This window comes from Podarcis vaucheri, assembly GCF_965113315.1.
Source record: "Podarcis vaucheri genome assembly, chromosome: 8".
In the NCBI taxonomy this organism is placed as follows: domain Eukaryota; kingdom Metazoa; phylum Chordata; class Lepidosauria; order Squamata; family Lacertidae; genus Podarcis; species Podarcis vaucheri.
In genome coordinates, this window is record NC_138766.1 from 1,963,151 (window position 1) to 1,976,658 (window position 13,508).

The window sequence follows — 13,508 nt, forward strand, 5'->3', positions numbered from 1 at the left end:
CCAATGTTGCAAATAGGACCAATTGCCTTGTTTGCTCTCTTGGGCCAGATGATTCAGAGGGAGGTATGCCCTTATTACCGATACCATTAAATGCCATTGGTATGGTAAGCGAAATGCCACACCAAACAGAAGTACAGAATTTCCCCGGATGGAACTCAATTAAACCACTACGAGTTATACCTGTACAAGGGGAATTCTGTGTACATAAATCATCAGAGGCAGCTGATCCTACCATGGTAGGCTCTTCTCATTGTCACTATACTTGGGATTATATTAAGAATAGTCAAACCTGGGCAAATGGTACTACCTATCGAACTCGGAATACCTTGCCCTGTGCACCTCCTTTTATTCATGCATGGAAAGTGGTATGGAACATAACTGTGACAGAGAAAGGCAATCTAACATACTGCACTGTGAACTCTCTACCCCTTTTGATATTTCGCCTTATGCACTCCACATACCAAAAACCTCAGACCCGATGGTTGTGGTGGATATGTGGAGAATGGGCATACAAGCAACTCCCTTCCAAATGGAGTGGGACTTGTTTCTTGGGATGGATATTACCACCAATGTGGATTATGCCCACTAATTTGGCCAAGCGTACACGAAGAAACGCTGATATTTCTCGTATAGCAGGAGGAAGTACCCAAAGTTGGAGCGATACTGATGATTGGCCACCAGAGCGCATTATAGCCTATTATGATCCTGCCTCCTGGAATCCTGGTGAGCTCATACAAGGGGCACGGGATCCTATTTATAATCTAAACAGAATAATTCGATTACAAGCAGTAGTGGAGCTTGTAACCAATGCAACGGCCCAGAGTTTGAGACTTATTGCACAACAGCTGGATGAAAGTAGAGCCGCCATTTTGCAGCTGAAAATGGGAATGGATTATGTACTTGCCAGGCAGGGAGGCCTATGTGGAGTCTTGAACTTGACAGGGAATGCCTGTTGCTTTAACATTTCTGATAATGGTGAAGCAATCCGTGTGTTGGCCACAAAGATGGAGAGTATAGCACATGTCCCAGTACAAACATGGGAAGGATGGGATATGGGATGGCTCACCAACTGGTTACCTAATGTTGCGGGACTCAAAGGGATACTATTGTCTTGCTTGTTTTTCTTGACGGTAGTAATAATGGTTTTATGTATGGTGCCATGTATCATTTCATGTTTTAGAAGTACAATTAGCAAGATGATTTCGAATGAAACTCTACCTCATATCATGGCCCTATACAGAGCTTTACCTCAGGAATATGATGAAGGTCAAGCTATCAAGGACACTTGGGATGAAGGTCCTTGAGCTTGAAAGGGGGGAATGTGGCATCTGAATATAGACTGCATTTTTAATCAAGGCTTATATTGGCTTATATCTTGATCAGGTTCCTAAATTAAATGGGCTTAGATTTTCAAAAGTTTCATGCCAGGCAGAAGACCAGCTGCTTAGAGAACCTTGGCAATGTTTTCCTCCTAGACAAGGGGCCCCTTGATTTATAGCAGAAAACAATTCTCAAAGTCGTAAAAAGGGGGAATTACAGGCTGAGAGTGAGGACACTGACCCTACATGTTACAGAAGATAAAAAAAGGCAGAGATAAACATAATTAGGAATGAGTAAATAGTAAAATAATACCAATGTGCCTCCCAGTAAAATGAGCCAGATCTTCTTTCTAAGGTTAAAAGGCCAAGAGCATTTTTGGGAGAGCATTTTTGGGAAGTCTTTTTAAAGCTGTTTCTTTCTTAAACTGAGAGAGTTAAAGGGCAATAAATGTTGGGAAGAGCTAATGGGAAAAGCAGCTGGCTGAAGGGGGGGTGTAAACTGAAGAGGCTTCTTTTGAAGCTGTTTTTTACTGAGTTCCTTTTTTACTTTACAAAGGCCTTATTCCTTTTAAAAGGCTACCTATGTTATGTATTAAATATATTGGCTTAAATGTAATTATGCAAAGGATTTAAGAAATGCTAGATTCTTATTTCATATAGTTGTAAGAGTTGTATTTATCCTGAAATTAAGTCAGCCACCAGCCTAGCCCCCCTGCCAGACAGGAGACGCCATCCAAGCACTCCTGATATATAAGTTGTCAGGCATTTGTTTAGAAACCTTCAAATGAAGGAGATCTTTCAATGTTGATGTGAACTCAAGATCCTTGACATATGTTTAAGATAAAAATTTAAGATTAACCATTTGTTTTAGAAGGCAATAGGGCAAGGAGGGCAAGAGGTGAGCTGGTAATTAAGATTCCTTGTTGAGACACATGTAAGATATATTACTACTTATTTGTCATTTATAGATGTAACAATATATAGCTCTTTGTGTTCCATATAAGGACAGGAGGATATGGGTGTATCTTTTAGGATTGGTTATAGCAATCAGCCAATAGGAAATTCAACCAGGCTGATTGGACAGAGGCAGCCAAAGGAGGAGCAAAGGGGGCTGGATTAAGGGAATATAAGTGCTGGCCATAATGGCAGGAGGCCAGGCCAGAGCTTGGTAACCATATACCACTGTGCCTCTCATTTATTTGTCTGACAAATAAATTATTATTTTAATTTCTCTATTGCTGCGTTGAATATTTCATTCCAGCTAAGCGTTAACCACAAGCAGGGTGCTACAATAGAAGATTAGAAAACGGAAGATTCGCGGATGAGCTGAAGGAAGTAAAAAATATGTATCTGTGACAATATTGAAAATGTATGTTTGAAATTTTATATTGGAAATTGAATAAAAATAATTTTAAAAAAGAAAGAAAGGTCGAGGGAATGAGGAAAGCTCAGTGAGCGAGATGGAGGAACAGAGAGCTATGCAATACTGCAAATTCTGCCCACTTTTGCTCTAGCCCCACTTGCTGCTGGCAGGCCCCCTCCGACAAACTACGCCCAGTGGAATGTGTCCTCAACAAAAAGCAGTTCCCCACCCTCAGTTCCCACTGCCTCATTGCCCTAAGGTGGTGATGGCACCTGCAAACTCTTATGCCTTTGCCGGTGTGGTTTGGTTTCAAACCACACAGGCAAAGGATGAGGGATTTGCAGCCACAGCTGAACAATAGTGGCCAAAAAGCAATGTGCCTTTGCTCAAGTGATCTGGTTTTGAACAGCACAGGCAGAGGGAAATGCTTCACCTGATGTCACAATAAGGTCAGGTGATTTGATAGGTGGGCAGCCCCACCCACCCGTGAAAATTGCCCATGGTAGAGGGAGAAGTAGGGATCTTTCTTGTTGGCTAGAAAAGGTTCAGCACCACCACCACCACCTTAAGGCCCTTTGAAATGGAAGCAGAAATGAAATGAGAGCCAATGATGCTGGTACAGTATTGGAATAATATGCTCTATGCACCACACATGGGTTTAGAGCTTCACTGTTATTCTGGACCAGTTGTCATCTCCAATCATTTCTCAAAAGCAGCCTCATATACAGCATGTTACAGTAATCTAACATGGAAATTAAACAAGCATGAAATACCAGATCCTTTCTGCCCAGGAGAGAGAACAACTAACTCATCAGTCTCCACTCATAAGAACATTCCTGGCCAGCAGTATGATCTGGGAATCCAGAAACAGTGCAGAATCCAAGAGCATCCTCAAATCTGTAAACCGAATCCCTCAGGTACAGCACAACTTCATTCAGAAGAAGTTGAAAACAAGCCCCACCCCTGGCCCTCCCACCAGATGCCAAAGATATAAACAACTACCTGACATTTTGAAGACATCTGAAGGCAGCCCTGTTTAGGGAAGTTTTTAATGTGTGACATTTTAATGTATTTTTAATTTTTGTTGGAAGCCACGCAGAGTGGCTAGGGAAACCCAGCCAGATGGGCGGGTACAAATAAATAATAATAATTATTATTATTATTATTATTATTATTATTATTATTATTATTATTAAGCTTCCGTCACTATTGCCAGATGCCAGTTCACAAACTCAGCTGCCCAAGCAGGATCAGTTGAAAAGGAGGAAAAAGCTAAGTGTTCCCACCATGCTGTGTGTATATCTGGATGCTACCTAATCACAACTGATGGTCTTTCAAGATAGGTTCATGCGTTGATTATCAGCGTATTGCTGTCATCAGCACAACCATGAAAACCTCAGCCAATGCCTTTGTGTAGCTTTTAAAATATATATTTATTTTATTTTTCAATTTCTCATTTTACAAATATTTTAACAAACATAAATTTACATAAGCAATTTAAAACTCCAAATCTTAATATTTACCCCCTTCCCTTCCATTTCTGCAGTTACTTATATTATATCTTTAACTGCTGCATATCAAATTCAAATCTATTTACTGGTTATCCTTTATATTCTATTTAGGTTATTCTCACTGCACTTTTTATGTCAATCCTGCTAATGATTTAAGCTGTGTGTATCTGAAGAAGTGTGCATGCACATGAAAGCCCATACCAATAACAAACTTAGCTGGTCTCTAAGGTGCTACTGGAAGGAATGATTTAAGCTGTTTACAATAATTCTTCAAATAGTCTATAATTTTTTTCCATTCTATGTTAAAATATCTCCTATTGATTTCTTAGTCTTCTGATAAGTTTTTGTTGCCAATCTTCCTTTGTTGGAACTGTTTCTTCTTTCCATCACTAGGCATATATCATTTGAGCAACCATGGTAGCAAAAATACCAAATAGTTTTTTTCTGACCTTTGGGAACCTCTGGACCAATTATTCCTAAGAGAAAAGATTCTGGTTTTTTAATAAAAGCTATTTTCAACATCTTTTTCAACTCATTGTAAATCATTTCCCAGAATGCTTTTGCTACCTTACATGGCTGCCACATATGAAAAAGGTACTCACTTTCTCATTACACTTCCAACAAGTATCCAATTCTGACTTACACATTTTTGCTAGTTTACTGGGTGTCAGATACCATCTATACATCATTTTTATATAGTTTTCTTTTATCACATAACATGCTGTAAATTCCAAATCTACATTCCATCATCGTTCCCACACTGTCATTTCAATACTATCTTCTATATCCATTGCCCAGTGTATCGATGATATTTTGCTTGTTCCTCTTTTGCTTGCCATTCCTTTATGTAGCTTTTACATGGAACTTGCAGAAGGCTTTGCTTACTCACCATGGGATAAGGAGCAACCACAGAAGACACTAAAGGACACAAGGCGACCAAAGTTAAGAGTCACAGATTGCAGCACAATAGAGCAAAGCATATTCTTAACTGTTCCACTGAAATCCAGGCGCCTTAAATAGTCTTTGCCTTTGACAGAATTATGCCCTATGCATTTAGCTTTCTGTAAAAGAAAAAAAAGGATATCCCCAAATATAAGGATCATAAAGGGTCTGCACATTTATTAGCTGGGCTAGCTTACCTTATTTTGTAGTAAGCAGAGTAATACACATTGCCATCTCAAGTGTGTGTAAGAGAGGGGGGAGGAGAGAGAGCACCATTAAGTCCAAAATGACTTAACTGTTCTACTGGGGTGGAGGCTAAATTGCACCTGCCACTGCCATGATCCTGGAGTCAGATTCCCCTTCTTCTGCCAAGGTTGAGAACTTGGAGCAAATGGGGACCAGCATGTAGAGTAAGTGCCAGAAGCACTTCCACAAGATGAGCTGATGGTGCCAGTCCTCTCTGGCCCAAAGATGCCGCATGGCTGTCTTTGGATTTGGAGGACTCCACTGCAGGAACCCCAGCAAGAGCAGAGCCCTCTTCCACTCTGTTTCATTGGAGTAGAAGACTACTCTTGAACGGAATAGGCACTTTACAGTGAATACAGGGTTGGCAGTGGGGATGCAGCTGCTGCTATTATGTAGGGCTCTGTTTCAGTTGGTGAGGTGTTGACACAACAGCAGAGCTGTACTCTCCGTTTGTATTCGGCCTGAATCCTGCCCAAGGCCTTATCATAGAATACAGCAATGACAATTTCAAAAAGCAGTTTGAAGTATCTTCAAATTTGCATGAGTGTCCTGCCCACGGGAGTTTAAGGGGCTGGACCAAAGTATGTAGAGAAGGAATCTATATCTATATTCTTTATTGAAAAATAAAAATATTTTTGTACCCAGTATAAAACTTTAAGGCTCTTCCTTCTGCTGTTGAAATTTTATTTTGCTGACTCATATCCTTTACTACTAAGTCCTATTGATTTCAAAGTATCCATATGAGGTACTTCAGACACCCTTAAAATGCCCCCATTTCATGTCAGTGGGATTATTGAAGTACATCTGTAGCTGTCTCCAGCTGAAGTCAGTGGGTCTTAATACTGCTTGGCTTTAGTTCAATTGTTCAATTGTTTTGGGGGTTGGACTCGATGGCCCTTGTGGTCTCTTCCAACTCTATGATTCTATGATTCTCAAGTGGATAATTATATTTAAAAATCAAGTACATTAGGGGTACTTCTTATGTGACATTTTTTCCAATATTGAGATTGTCCTTGAATAGATAAAAGTGTATATGAAGTACAGTTTAAGAGTTTATCTTCATAGAATTGTAGAGTTGGAAGGAACCACGAGGGCCATCTAGTCCAACCCTCTGCAATGCAGGAAACGCAACTAAAGCATTCAGGAAGATGGCCAACCTCTGCTTAAAAGCCTTCAATGAAAGAGTCCACCACCTCCCAAGGAAGACTGTTCCTGATGTTTCATCATAATCTCCTTTCTTATATCTTGAATTCATTGGTTTGGGTCCTACCCTCTGGAACAGGAGAAAACAAGCTTGCTCCATCTTCCATGTGACAGCCCTTTGGATATTTGAAGAAGGGATGTGTATACCTGTGAAGAGATCCAAGATTTAGAACCTCAAAGCCAAAGTGAGAGCATTTGGGTCAAAATTAAGGGAGAGAAGAATAACAGAGACCTCATTGTGGGAGTTTACTATAGATCCCCAAGCCAAACGGAGGACATAGATGATGCCTTCCTGGAACAGATGGCCAAGCATGCAAAAGGAAGGGAGATAGTAGTAATGGGGGACTTCAATTACCCGGATATTTGTTGGACGTCAAACTCAGCCAAGAGCATAAGGTCAAACAGATTCCTCACTGGCCTTGCAGACAACTTCATTGTCCAGAAAGTGGGAGAAGCAACAAGAGGAACAGCCATTTTAGATCTGGTCCTAACCAATGTTGATGACCTGGTTAGTGGGGTAGATGTGGAAGGATCATTAGGCGCGAGTGATCATGCTCTTCTGAAGTTTACTATACAGCGGAAAGGAGCAGCCAAGCATACTAGGACTCAATTTCTTGACTTTAAGAAAGCCGACTTCATAAAACTTAGGGAAGTGCTGGGTGAGATCCCATGGACAGCAATACTTAAAGGAAAGGGAGTTCATGATGGCTGGGAGTTTGTTAAGAGGGAGATAATAAAAGCACAACGACAGGCAATACCAATGAGACGGAAACATGGAAGGTGCCTAAAGAAGCCAGGGTGGCTATCTAAAGAACTTTTAACTGAATTAAGATTAAAAAAGGATGTGTACAAAAAATGGAAAAGGGGGGAAACCACCAAAGAGGAATTCAAACAAATAGCCAGCACGTGTAGACACAAAGTCAGAAAAGCTAAAGCACAGAATGAACTCAGGCTTGCTAGAGAGGTTAAAAGCAACAAAAAAGGCTTTTATGGGTATGTTCGTAGCAAAAGGAAGAACAAAGAAACTGTGGGGTCACTCAGAGGAGAAGATGGTGAAATGCAAACAGGGGACACAGAAAGGGCTGAACTACTCAATGCCTTCTTTGCCTCAGTCTTCTCCGATAAAGAAAACAATGCCCGACCTGAAGAATTTGGAGCAAATGATTCAGCAAAGGAAACACAGCCCAGAATAACTAAGGAGATAGTACAAGAATATTTGGCTAGTTTAGATGTATTCAAGTCTCCAGGGCCAGATGAACTGCATCCAAGAGTATTAAAAGAACTGGCAGATGTGATCTCAGAACCACTGGCAGTCATCTTTGAGAATTCCTGGAGAACAGGCGAAGTCCCGGCAGACTGGAGGAGGGCAAATGTTGTCCCTATTTTCAAAAAGGGGAAAAGAGAGGACCCAAATAATTACCGCCCAGTCAGTCTGACATCAATACCAGGGAAGATTCTGGAGCAGATCATTAAGCAAACAGTCTGTGAGCACCTAGAAAGGAATGCTGTGATCACCAATAGTCAGCATGGATTTCTGAAAAATAAGTCATGTCAGACTAACCTGATCTCGTTTTTTGACAGAATTACAAGCCTGGTAGATGAAGGGAACGCAGTGGATGTAGCCTACCTTGATTTCAGCAAGGCATTTGACAAGGTGCCCCATGATATTCTTGTAAAGAAGCTGGTAAAATGCGGTCTTGACTATGCTACCACTCAGTGGATTTGTAACTGGCTGACTGACCGAACCCAAAGGGTGCTCATCAATGGTTCCTCTTCATCCTGGAGAAGAGTGACTAGTGGGGTGCCACAGGGTTCTGTCTTGGGCCCGGTCTTATTCAACATCTTTATCAACGACTTGGATGATGGACTCAAGGGCATCCTGATCAAATTTGCAGATGACACCAAACTGGGAGGGGTGGCTAACACCCCAGAGGACAGGATCACACTTCAAAACGACCTTGACAGATTAGAGAACTGGGCAAAAACAAACAAGATGAATTTTAACAGGGAGAAATGTAAAGTATTGCACTTGGGCAAAAAAAATGAGAGGCACAAATACAAGATGGGTGACACCTGGCTTGAGAGCAGTACATGTGAAAAGGATCTAGGAGTCTTGGTTGACCACAAACTTGACATGAGCCAACAGTGTGACGCGGCAGCTAAAAAAGCCAATGCAATTATGGGCTGCATCAATAGGAGTATAGCATCTAGATCAAGGGAAGTAATAGTGCCACTGTATTCTGCTCTGGTCAGACCACACCTGGAGTACTGTGTCCAGTTCTGGGCACCACAATTCAAGAGGGACACTGACAAACTGGAACGTGTCCAGAGGAGGGCAACCAAAATGGTCAAAGGCCTGGAAATGATGCCTTATGAGGAACGGCTAAGGGAGCTGGGCATGTTTAGCCTGCAGAAGAGGAGGTTAAGGGGTGATATGATAGCCATGTTCAAATATATAAAAGGATGTCACATAGAGGAGGGAGAAAGGTTGTTTTCTGCTGCTCCAGAGAAGCGGACACGGAGCAATGGATCCAAACTACAAGAAAGAAGATTCCACCTAAACATTAGGAAGAACTTCCTGACAGTAAGAGCTGTTCGACAGTGGAATTTGCTGCCAAGGAGTGTGGTGGAGTCTCCTTCTTTAGAGGTCTTTAAGCAGAGGCTTGACAACCATATGTCAGGAGTGCTCTGATGGTGTTTCCTGCTTGGCAGGGGGTTGGACTCGATGGCCCTTGTGGTCTCTTCCAACTCTATGATTCTATGATTCTATGATTCTATGATTCTATCTCCTCTCAGTCTAGATTTGGCCCACTTCTCCAACCTGCTATCGTCATCTTGAATCCCAATCCTGTCTTTCAGTTCAGTGTCACCTGCAAATTGGTTGAGCATCCCCTCAATACCTTCATCCAAGTCGTTTATAAAGATGTTGAACAACAAAAGATCCAGGACAGAACCTTGTGACTGTTGGAGCTTCCGTATGACCGAGCTGTAATGGCTACTCCTCCGGCCCTATCTTCGGAACCCATCCAGGCTCTCCTCCGACAGTGATTAACGATCTAAGCCTTTGAATGAGACTTCAGGCACACTCTCCATACACGCAGGGTACTCGGACAGCAGCAGAAGGAGCCAGAAATATCTGATACATTGCTACTTTATTTCTAACTAAGTAAGACAGAAAAGAATATGCATCTGCTCTCTGTGAGAGACAGAAAACAAAGAAACAGGAAACCAGTAACATCAACATCCGTCTCCCGTCTCCCGTGAGACTTCCAACAGTCTGGAATGTCAATAGAGTCTTGTGACTCCAAGAACTGCACAGTGGCATAACAGAAACCTTACAGTGACACCCCACTTGTCACTTTTCCCAGGATGATGAGGAACCATTAGAGCGCTCTCTTTGAGTTTGGTCAGTCAACCAGTTACATATCCACCTAACAGTTACCTCGTCCAGCCCAAATTTTACCAGCTTCTCTGCAATAATATCATGGTGGGCTTTGGCTAATGCCGTACTGAAAATAAATATACACTACATTCACAGCATTCCCCTGATCCACCAAGCTTGTAACCCTATCAAAAAAGGGGGGGAGATTTGTGTGGCATAACTTGTTTTTGAGAAAACCATGCTGGGTCTTAGTCATCACAGCATGGTTTTCTAAGTGTTCACTGACCTACTGTTGAATTATCTGTTCTAGGACCTTTCCTTGAATTGATGTCAAGCTGAATGGTTGGTTGGATCTTCTCCCCACCCCCACCCCACCCCCTTTTAAAGATGGGGATAACATCGGTCCTGTATACCTGAAGGAGCGTCTCCACCCCCATCGTTCAGCCCGGACACTGAGATCTAGCGCCGAGGGCCTTCTGGCGGTTCCCTTATTGCGAGAAGTGAGGCTACAGGGAACCAGACAGAGGGCCTTCTCGGTAGTGGCGCCCGCCCTGTGGAACGCCCTCCCATCAGATGTCAAAGAGATAAATAATTACCTGACATTCAGAAGACATCTTAAGGCAGCCTTGTTCAGGGAAGTTTTTAATATGTAATGCTGTACTGTTTTTAACACTGATTGGGAGCCGCCCAGAGTGGCTGGGGAAACTCAGCCAGATGGGCGGAGTATAAATAATAAATTATTATTATTATTACTATATTATTATTATTATTATTATTATTATTATTATTATTATTATTATTATTATTATTATTATTATATATTTGCCCACCTGTAGTCTTCAGGGACTGTTCTCCAAGAATTCTCAATTATTATAGACAGAGGCCCTGAGATTGCATCCACAAGCTCCTTCAGTACCCTTGGGTGCAACTCATCAGGCCCTGGAGATTTGGTTCTTTTTAAGTAGCCAGGTGTTCTCCTACCAACTCTTTTCCTATCTTGGGCTGCAACTCCCTCCTTGCAATGTTTATTCAGTTATCACCAGGTTGGGCATCACTTTCCTTTTGGGTGAAGACAGAGGCAAAATAGGTATTGAGTAGTTCCACCTTTTCTCTATCACCCAATAGCATTTCCCTGTCTTCTCCATGCAGAGGACCTGCCACTTGCTTGTTCCTCCTCTTGCTTTGAACATAGCAGAAGAAAACTTTTTTTGATGATTTTTAACCTTTCTTTTAACCTCCACACACTGCTTCCTCTGTCCCCCTCAGTATGGAGTCACCTTCCATCACCACATGCCTCTTCCTCCTCTGTGGAGTGGCAGGATTCATTATGTACACTACTTTCCACAGCCACTTTGGTGTGTTCTGGGGTCTGCAATTGCTGTCCTTGCTCCTCCAGCCCAGAATCAGATGTCCAACCTCTGTACTCACGGGAAATACATTCTCATGTCACAAATCATATGTGACAGTGTGTATTAACTTTTTCTCATGAGGAGATTGTTTACAGTGCACAAAAACATTATGTAAGAGCTGGCCATTTACAGGGCAATCAAAAGATAAAAAACATAAGAAGAGCTCTAGTGGATCAGACCAAAGATCCACCCGCCTCAAAATCTGTTTCTGGGGACAGCAGCTCAAATTAACCCATGCTCAGAAATGCTTTGCTCTTGCTCTTTTGCTTTCCACCTCTCCACTAAAAAAGAATTCTGTGCATTAATAGAGGCATCCTCCTGGTTTGTGATAGAGAGGTTCTGATCCTCAGCCTCAATTCAGATTAAACACCATTCTTAGCACATCAGGAAGTTCCACCTCCCATTCTGCAAGCCATGACTGCAGATCATCTCTGAAAGCCACATTTCTCCTTTCTGCTGATCTTTCAGGTTGCATTGCTGTTATCATTCATGCCACGCCAAGCATTAAAGTTATGCACTTTTCCTACCTAAGGAAGTAATAGTGTGTCAACCTCAGCAGCAAACATGACACGTTTGAGCACATGAATCAAAAGGGAATGTGTTTCTTCATGCCATGATGAATGCAACCGTACATAAGCATTAATTTGTCGGCTCCAAGTCTTAGCCCTGCTCCCGTTTCCTTTCTTATTGTATTTGTTGAGATTCAATTGTAAGCTCTTCAAGGCACCAATCTGTCTCTTTCTATGTTTGTTAGCGGCTATGTACACCTATGGCACTCGGCAATGAGTAATTTTCTCTCTGCCTCTGAGTAAAGAGAGGTTTAACAGAAAAGCAATGTAAACTGAAAGAGACTGGCTAAAGGGCTGCAAACAGTTCAAACTGTGTCAGGCACTGTGTTAGAAACATGTCACCGATGTCAGTGTGTTGTAACACAACTTGCAAACGGTCTTACAACCAGACAAGGATCTCCCACTACTGCATTCCCAAATGACTGGCAGGAAGCAACTCACATATCTCAGCCCACTTAAGTAGCGCTTCCTAAATTATGCAACTTCATGAATCAAGTCCAAGCTGCAATTCAGCAGCATAGGTGTGGACAATCACACCATGGCAAAGAGTGATTTTTTTAATGTGTCCATTAAACCAGCATGCATGTCTTCACTTTAGACTTCTACCTTGTCTCATCCCAGGACCTTAGGGAAGATGGAAACACAAAATTTCAACAGGCAGCCTGAGAAGGAGGAGGAGGAACAATAGTAGTCAACAAGTCACCCAGGCTTCTCAGTAAGTAGAAGTTTGAGAGGATAGTATTCTGTTTATTTGTATTATTCTGATAAGGAGGGAGAAGACAAGAAAATGCTGAACCCACATCATGCCCATCCTGGGCATTTCTTTTTGAGTTTGCTGGGAGGGGGGTGAGAAAGAGAGAGAGAGAGAGAGAGAGAGAGAGAGAGAGAGAGAGAGAGAGAGAGAAGGATTACATACTGACATCTCCTTTTACTCCTCTCCATCAACCTGCTCTCTTTGGCCCTCTGCCCTTCCCTGTAAAGTTCTGGCCTTTTAGGACACCTTCACTTTCATGTTTCTCTTCTAAGAGTACAACTGAGCCATGCCTGCTTAGACGTATTGTAGGCAGAGGTGCTTACTTCCGGACCCAGATAAATTGGGTTAGAATTGAAGCCTCAGGCAGCAATATTTTCCAATCGTAAATCCATAAGGATTTGGTGGGTTCTCTGGGTTACTGGGTAGAACATTAATTTGGAAGAGTAAATTTTAAAATTACCTCATTTATACAGGTGATTTGGGGAGGGGTCATTTGAAGGAGGACTGAAATCGATCTGAAGCAAGATTGCAAAATTGCAAAATTTGAAGCAAACTGCTTGGCTGGGGTAGGATCAAATTACTTGAAGAATGTGTTTATTTGGGGTGATTTGGGTCAAACCTCAGCTTGTGTTCAATGAAATCAAACTATAGTAACTATTTCTAAATGTGTGCCTCCACCTATAAATTATTGCATGTAGCTGCATGATGCCGTAAAATCAATGTGGTGCAGAGGTTAGAGTGCTGGGCTGGGACTGGGAAGGTTCCCTTTCAGCTGTGAATGTCACTGGGTGACCTGGGAATAGCCAGTAT